Source organism: Zalophus californianus, chromosome 11 (assembly GCF_009762305.2).
Source record: "Zalophus californianus isolate mZalCal1 chromosome 11, mZalCal1.pri.v2, whole genome shotgun sequence".
In the NCBI taxonomy this organism is placed as follows: domain Eukaryota; kingdom Metazoa; phylum Chordata; class Mammalia; order Carnivora; family Otariidae; genus Zalophus; species Zalophus californianus.
In genome coordinates this window covers 112,820,845-112,829,744 of record NC_045605.1, presented here as the reverse complement: position 1 = coordinate 112,829,744, position 8,900 = coordinate 112,820,845, and positions in this window count along the sequence as shown.

Genomic DNA, 8,900 nt, shown 5'->3' with positions numbered 1-8,900 from the left:
TGAGGTCCCATTGTCAGCAAGCCGGCGGCGGTTCCGTCCTGGCCCCACAGATGTGCCTTCGGGGGCACAGGAGTCCCAAGGCACAGGGCTCCCCGGCATCTGCCCTCAGAGGCCCCTGGGCTTGGGGAGAGCAGTGCCCACCCGCTTTCGCCCTTGCAGTGAGCCGACAAGTGACGTGAGGGGCAGGGCCAGAGGCTGGGAGGTTGGGGGTGAGCACCGGCCACCCAGGGGCACCACACCCACCGGGGTGTCCTTGCTGAAGACCCCCGGGGCTCCTCAGAACCAGAGGTACACACTGACTGGGGGAGGCAGGCAAGGGTCTCCCTGCCCGGGGGGACCTGTCCTCCTGGACACAGAGATGCTCCTCCACGATGGGCTGGCTGTCATGCTGCCCTCACTGGGGTGCGGTGAGGCTGGAACCGACTTGTGAGTCCTCCTGCGCTGGCACTGGGGCACGTAGGCCCTCCTAACAGAGTTTAACATGAAACATTTGCTGAGAACATAATTTCTAATGGCCTTGAAATGTTTGATGGCTCAGCCTCACTGGCCTGCATTCAGCGAGGCCCCATGGGGGGCATGGCGGGAGGCAGGCAGCTCTGGCACTTGGGAAATTTGCGGGTGTCCTGATGGTGAACACAGAAACCCACCAGGCTACAGGGCATGCCTGTGTCTATGACCTGAGGCCCCCACGATGCTCAGCCCCCCACTAGCTGGAGCCATTACAGCCCTCGCCAGAAGGCTGGAAAGCTTGGGCACAGTCGCCCTGGTGAATGCTGCGGGTCTTTGGGGAAGGTGGGGAGATGGTGACCCCAGGCCCTGGGGTACTCCCTCCAAGAGAGGGTCTGGATCCGTGAACTGGCTCGAGCCTCGGAGTTGACCGGGGTCGGGGGGCCGTGTGTCTCTGTTGTCGGGGCTCGGGGGGATGTTTGCTCGCTTGACCCAGGATGTGTCTGCTCCTACAGATGGACTACGAATCCCGGGGCATCCCCCCGATTCCCTGCTAGGAATGCCGCCATCCACCAGCTGTCCCCGCGGGTCTCTGCGAGCTGGACTGGGCTGCCTACTGCCCGGACTCTGCCGTCCATCCGGGGACCACGTCCGCCTTGCGTTTGGTGGCCATGTGCCGCCGCTGGGCCCCCGCCCCCCGGGATCCAATTTCTTTCACGGAGTTTGGGCTCCCAGGGCAGAGGCTGCAGTTTCCCCAAGAGGTGCGCCTGCAGAGAAGAGTGACTGTGGAGCTCCATGAGTCTGCCTGGGGCCCCCCCTCCGTCGCAGTGAGACGGGCGTGTCCGGGGCCCCTCGGGGTGGGCGAGAGGCTTCCCTGGAAGATCATGCTGGCATCAGTCTCCCTACGCCCAGCAGAAGGCAAGGTGGCTCTGGCATTTCTGTCTCCCTGGCCTGTGTTTCAGCCAACCCGCCACCCTGCGTACACGGTGGGGTGCAGAATCTCTGCTCAGTGGGGGTGAATTCACGCCCCTAAATCCGGCCTGAACCCCTGGATGCTCCCTCCTCCGCTGTCCCACTGCCCGAGTGCCCAGCGCAAGCGTCAGCTGGAGAGGCTCGCGGCATCTGGGAGCAGGGCACCCCTGCGCTCACAGCGTGGGCATTGAACCCAGGCCCCGGGCGTCAGCGGGGAGTCAGCCCAGGGACTTGTTTCTATCAGGGACGTTCATCACGGTCCCCTTCACTCTCCTGCTCAGAGAAGTGCTCGTCCCTAAAGATCAGCCCAATAATTGACGTGTTGTCTTCTTTTTATTTTTACCATATAAGCATTGCTCATGTTGTCAAAGATTCTTACTAAATATTATTTTAAAATTTAAAATTGTTTCCTTTATTTTTTTGAATAGACAGAGTGGTGCGTGGAAGCAGGTTTCCATGGACCACGGAGCTGAGAACAACAGAAAGTGACTCTCACAGTTCTGGGGCTCTGGGAGAACCCGTCCTGCCTCACCAGCTTCTGGTGGCCCTGGGCTTGTGGCCACATGGCTCCAGCCTCTGCCGCCGTGGTCCTGTGGCCTTCTTCCTTGTGTCTCTGTGTGTCTCTTCCTGTGTCTTGTAAGGATACCATCATTAGGCCCGCCCTAAATCCGGGATGGTCTGCTCTCACAGCCCTTCAGACCCTTGTTGCAAATAAGGTCACACTCGAGGTTTCCAGGTGGACATGTCTTTGGGGGGCATCGTGAACCACGGCAGGGCGTTAGGACAAGCGTAAGTAGCCCGCGTCTCCCTCACAGATCGGCAGCACCCTCCGGTTCTGTTTGGCGCCGGGCCGGCGAGATGGTGAGAAGCTTCTGGACTCCGATGTCTTCAGCAGTATCTGCTGGAACGAACACGCTAGAAGGTGACAGTCTGTACCGTGGCTGAGAGCCAAGGTGGCAGGAAGGGGACACTGCCTGTCCCCCTCTGCCCAGCTGATGCAGGCGGGCTGTAACTAGTGGTTGGTGCCCCCCCGGGAGGTTGCAGAGGACAGAGGACGGTCCTGCTCACATCCCCATTCCCTTGGAGCAGAACCCCCATGGTGGCTCAGCCTCGCTCCAGGTCCCGAGGACAGGTGCCCTGTGCAGAGGATGCTCCTGATCCGGGTTCTCCTGTACCTGCGGCAGGAGACACAACCGCTCTTCACCTGTGGCCTCAGCCTGTGCCTCCTGAGTTGAGCCAGGAAGCCACATTCCCAGGTCTGCGGCCGAGACTCTGGGATCAGACTCTGTGCTGGGTGTGGGGAAGGTGGACAGACCTGGGGCTGCGACCCCCCTTCCCCAAAGAGAGCTGTGTCTGGGCGACTGCCTTCTTCCTGCTGCTCAGCCTCCAGCCCCCGCTCTGCGCTCGCTCCGTGGGGCCCTCCGAGACCCGCTTCCAGCTTCTTCCCGGGGAGGGGGGGGGCGGGCATCGGCCGGGGCAGTGGGGGAAGGGCTGGGGCGGATGTGTTGGAGGACGTGGGGGGCACATCAGGGTGATGATGGGGGGCGTGTGGGAGAGCGTCAGTGGGGTGAAGGGCCAGCATGGAGGGAGGGGCGTGGGGGAGCGTGGGGGGCATTGCGGGGGTGGTGTGAGGGTCGTGGGCAGGGGCAGTGGGCCTCCTGCCCCTTCCAGCCCTGCACACACCAGCTCCAGTGGCCAAGAGCCCTGTGTGTCTGAGCGCCTGCATCCTGGTGACCCCACTCCCCCTTTCTGTTCTCAGGGCTCACAGCCTGCATTTACTAATAGCTGGGGTCCCTCTCGGTACTCACAGGCTTCCAGCACCGAGTAGCAATCCCCTGTGTGAACTTGCCTCCCTTTGAGACACCTATCAGCGTTCAGGTTTCTCTGACTTGGTAGAAGTTTCTGTGGCTGACAAGGATGTTCTAGTCAGCTTCTCCCAGCTCTGTGGGAGGGTCACAGCTTAGGGCCCTGGGTGTTTGGGGTGGGGGGGCCCAGGCATTTCTGCAGACCACTGCTCTGCTTTTGGAGAGCAGGTCCTGTCTCGCTCCCGGGCCCCGTGGGGCAGCCTGGCACGGGACGGAGCCCTCCCGCCCTGCGAGTGGGGTCCGCGGCCCACCACGCTGAGGATAGGCTGCAGGGCCCCGTGGAGCTCTGTCAGGCCGAGGAGGAGAAGCGAGGGAGCAGCTCCTGGAGGCCTGGGGAAGACCGGCTCTGTCCACACTCATGGCCTGTTGGCAGAGGTCTGGGGCCTGGTTCACAGGAGTTGTGCGGGTGTGCGGGCTGGCCCCGGAGTGTTGGCTCCATCAGAAGTGTCCCCAGGAAGCTCGCTGCCAGAGAGCAGATTCTGAGACACAGAACTGAAGCCTCACTGTCTTTCAGGGATCAAACGGGGTGGGGGTGGGGGCGCAGTGCAGACGTGGTACTGAGCGGGTCGGCGGGGGGCGGGGAGGGTCCGCTCACCCTGGGGGCTGTCCCTACCGTTGCACCATTTCTTCATGGTCCACTGGTTTGGAGGGGAGGGGAGGATTTGCCCTCTGGTTACCCTCCCCCACGGGTCAGAACGTCACCCAGGGTGTGCCTGCGTGGGTGCCGACCGCTATGCTGGGGACGCTGGGGCAGCCCTGGGCGGGAGGGGAGGCTCTGTTGGGTGTGTCTGCGGGAAGCCACTGGAGGCCACCCAGAGCGACTGCCCAGTGGACCAGCAGGGGTGCATCGGGGCTGCTGACTCTGGGGGTGCTGGTCCCCGAGGACAGAGCTCTGGCCTGGGCCTTGCTTGGCTAGTTGGCGGGACTGCAACGTAGCCAGAGGTCTGGATCTGCACTGATTCCCGGAGTGGCTGAAGAGGACTTGGCTGAATGTCCCTGGGCCTAGAACACAGGGTCGTGAGGCTGGGGCCGAGAGGTCTGGGGAGGAGGGGCTGGACAGGCCTCTGCAAGGGGGCAGAGCCCTTGGTGTCCCGTGTGAGTGCCCGCCCAGGATGTCACGGCAGTCGGCAGAGGGATGGCCAGGTCACAGGGGGCCCAGCACCTCTTTCTTGGGTCTCCCGGGGTGCACTCAGTGGCCTGTGAACAAAGTGGTGCTCGTGGCAGGTTGGAGGCTCTGCACAGCTGAATGCGCAGTCTCCCTGCTGACCACAGTGCCGCTCCCCAGCAGCCAGGAGATAGGCCGGCCCCAGGTCCTCATCCATCACGGACGGCCAGCAGCTGGTCCCCACAGTTTTCCTGGGTGTGGGCTTGCTTTTCCTGCCCACAGAGCTGCCGTCATCACATCACCCGTAGACCCAGCAGCATCTCCTTCACTGCCAGGGGCCCCCACCCCCCACAACTTCCTGCTGATGCTTTCATCTTGGAGCAGTGAGTGTGGCTGGGCTTCAAGCCACACAGTGCCCATAAGCGCTGGTCTGATACCAAGGCAGGACGGCCCATGAAGATTCAGCTATGGTGTCTGCTGGGGGACTCGCTGGGGGGGGGGGATGGGCGCCCTCCCAGCGGGGGCCCGTGTGCCGGACAGCCACATCCAGGGGTCCAGGGGTCATGCCCACTGTTATGCCTGGCCGCCTGCTCTTAGGATGTGGCTCTTCGTTCCAGCTTGGAGGTCTTGGTTCTGAAGGGCGGGCCGCTCCCACCCATGGACACGGGACTGGCTGTTCAAATCACGGGTTGGGAGTGGCCCTGTGGTCTCTCCTGCCTGGGAGCCACCAGGCGAGACGTGGAGCTGCCATCTCGGCTGGGGCAGCAGGTCCTCACTTCTGAGGGTCAGACTGTGGCCCTGAAGTGGGAGGAAATATATGGAATCCAGTGAGACCAGGACTGAGGCCAGATGACTGGGACCCTCAGCAATAATAAAGGCTTGTTTTCACAAACCTTATCTTTGAGTAATTTTTGGCTTGTAGAATAGTCCCCAAAATAGCACAGAGACGAAGCACGTGCCCTCCACCAGCTTCCCCTAATGGTACCACCCTCAGCCCCATGCCTCACATTGGTTCTGCCGTGGACCACCCGCGGGCTGCGCCCTGACGTCTCTCGCTTCCCCGCTGTGCCCTTTTCCCGTCGTCTCTCCTCACTGGGCGGCAGCTCCTTGTTCCTTCCTTGTCTCCTCTGACTTTGACACTTGTGAACAACCCTGGTCAGGTATCTTGTAAAATGTCCCTCTCTTTCAGTCTGTTGGATGCTTTCTCGTGACCGAGCGGAAGTTTTGCAGAAGCGAGGTGCCCCTCTTAGTGCACCATTGGAGGGTGCGGGTTGTGGCGATGCTGGATTCCTGGCAGGGCTAACCTCCCTCGCCTGGGTGAGGGGGTGTCTGCCAGGTCTCGCCACCACTTCTTCTACTTCTTGCCATTTTTCTTTCTCTTTTTTTTTAAAGAGTTTATTTATTTATTTATTTGAGAGAGACAGAAGGACACGAGCAGGCAGAGGGGCAGAGGGAGAGGGAGAAGCAGGCTTCCCGCTGAGCAGGGAGCCTGATGTAGGGCTCGGTCCCAGGACCCCGGGATCACGACCTGAGCCGAAGACAGCCGCTTAACTGACCGAGCCGCTCAGGTGCCCCTACAGCTTACCATTTTTCTACTCCTTAACTAATTTACCGTTTTTCTACTTTTTAAACTGATGAATATCTGCAGGAAGATACTTTGAGTCTACACACATAACTTGTTTCTCTTTGAACGTGGGCCCGCTGATTGCAGTATCTGTCAGTAGATAGAGCAATTCATCCCACAGTTCGTGGTGCTGACTTCTCCTTCCCTCTCTCCTTCTACGTTAATGAACTGGGATTCCTCTATAAAAATGAGCTGTTCCTTCTCATGTATTTACTTGTCCAATCATTTATATTACAATGGACTCGGTGATATTTGTTTTATTCTCTGGTTATAATCTCATTTTACAGCTACTAAGTTTTTTGCTTGAATTGCTCCAGCTCTCCGGCCTTTGGGTGTGGCCTCAGGTGGCCTCTTGTGCCCTTCTGACACGCCTCCCATCATTTTTTGAACACTTCCTTATTTTCTGCCACCACAAAACACTCCAGGCTTATCTCATAATTTCTTTGTCCAGAAGCTCAACTACTTCTCCAAGGAGCCCTGGTTCCTTTTATTGGAGAATGGTATTTAAAAACCAAGACCTGGGGGGTGCCTGGCCAGCTCAGTTGGAGGAACATGCAACTCTTGATCTCAGGGTCATGAGTTCAAGCCCCACATTGGGTGCAGAGCCTACTTAAAAAATAATAATAATAAAAACCAAGACCTGGACACTGGGTGTGGTCAACTGCTCCTGGGGTGTAGGTTCTCTCAGTAGGGCCACACTAGAAAAATACATGTATGTATATTAGCTACATACACACGTCCACCCATTTATCTATTTCTATTATCTATGTATCTCTACCTATTTGTCCATCTATCAATTATTTACCCAATGCGTATTGTTTTAAGCCACTGAGGTTGGGGTGTTCTGTTACGCAGCAATAGCTGACTGAGACACGTGGCTGGGACTTTGCAAACTATATTTCCAGGCTCCTTGGCCAGCTGGCTTCCTGGAAGTCACTGCTGAAAGGTGGGGAGGGGGGAATGGATTTCCTTCCCCTTGCCAGCTTCTTCAGAGCCCCTCCAGTCACAGAGGATGGCTCCTACTCATCTCAGCTCTCTTGGGCACTCCCACTACCAGCCGTGTCAAACCCCCCAGTGCCCCTTTTGGCTGCCCACGCCCCAGCCATGGGAGTGGAAGCTGTTCTCTGCTGCTCCTAATGTCAGTGCCTGAGTGCCTGCCCCCTTTTGATTTTCCAGCCTCCAGCAACCGAGTAACCAATTCTCTGGATTCTCTCTGTTTGAAATACCTAGTGTGGTTTCCTTTTTCTGCTGGGACAATAATTGATACAGGATGGATTTTTAGCTCAGTCCATGGTCCAAGGGCTGGAGAGAGACTACAGAGCAGGTGAGGGGGCAAGTGGGTCCCCAGAGACAGAGCCTCAGGAAGGAGGGGCTTCACAACTTGTGGGGTGCCACGAAAGCAGGATTTGGGGATGCATAGCACTGAACAATTACAATAGAGAAGAAAGAAGGGTCTCGCATCAATGACCTCATCTTCCATCTTGAAAAATTAGAAAAGAAAAAGAAGAGCTAATTAAATCCAGAGTCAGAAAGGAATATCACAGATAAGATGAAGCAGAAAACAAAATGAAGCACCAGAGGAAAATCAATGAATTGGAAAGCTGGTTCTTTGAGATCAATAAAATTGATAAATTGAGAGGAAACAGAGAAGACACTAAGTATGAACACCAGGAATGAGAGGTGACATCACAACAGATCCCACAGATGTTAGAATTATAATAAAGGGAATATTATGAACAACTTTCTGCCAATAAATGTAGCAACTGAAATGAAATGGACAAATTTTTAAAAAGATTTTATTTTATTTATTTATTTGAGAGATAGAGAGAGAGTATGAGAGAGCACAAGAGAGGGTAGGGTCAGAGGGAGAAGCAGACTCCCCGCCGAGCAGGGAGCCCGATGTGGGACTCAATCCCGGTACTCTGGGATCATGACCCAAGCCGAAGGCAGTCGCCCAACCAACTGAGCTGCCCAGGTGCCCAGAAATGGACAGATTTCTTGAAAGATGTAATTTACCAAAGCTTGCTCAAGCAGAAGTAATTTGAAAGCTCTCTATATTAAAGAAAGAGAAAACAAAACCAAAAACCTTCCCACAAAGAAAGCTCTAGGCCCAAATGTCTTCACTAGTGAAATCCATCAAACATTTAAGGAAGGAATAACACCAATGCTGCACACACTCTTACAGAAAAATTGAAAAGGAAGAAATATTCCCCACCCTTTTCTCTGAGGCCATATTAATTACCCTGATGCCAAGACTACACAAAGACAAGAGAAGGAAACTATAGACCAACATCCCTCATGAACATAGATGCAAACATTCTAAGCAAAATTCTGGTAAATCAAATCTAACAACATATGACAATCATGACTAATTGGGTTTTATTCTAGAAACGCGGGGTTGTTGAGCATTCAGAATCAATGTAATTCACCATATTATCAGACTAAAGAAGAAAAACCATATAATCCTCTCAATAGATGCAGGAAAAAAAAACCCTTTAGCAAAATTCAACACCTATTCCTATAAAAACTCTCGGCAAACTAAAAATAGAAAAGACTTTCCGGATAAAGGGCATTTATAAAAAGCCCACAGCTGACATCATACTTAATGATTGCATGCTTTTCACTGAAAGTGGGAACACGACCAGGACGCAGGCTCAGACCTCACCTCGGAAACCACAGCCAGTGCAGTCAGGAAGAGAGATAAATAAAAAACATCTAGACTGGCAAGAAAGAAGTAAAACTTATTCACAGGTGACATGATCTTCTATGTGGAAAATCTAGAATCTACAAAAAAGCTGCTATAAGTAATGGGTGAGTCTATCGAGGTTGTAGGTACCATAAGATCAATGTACAAAAATCAATTATATTTTTATAAACTGGCAACAAT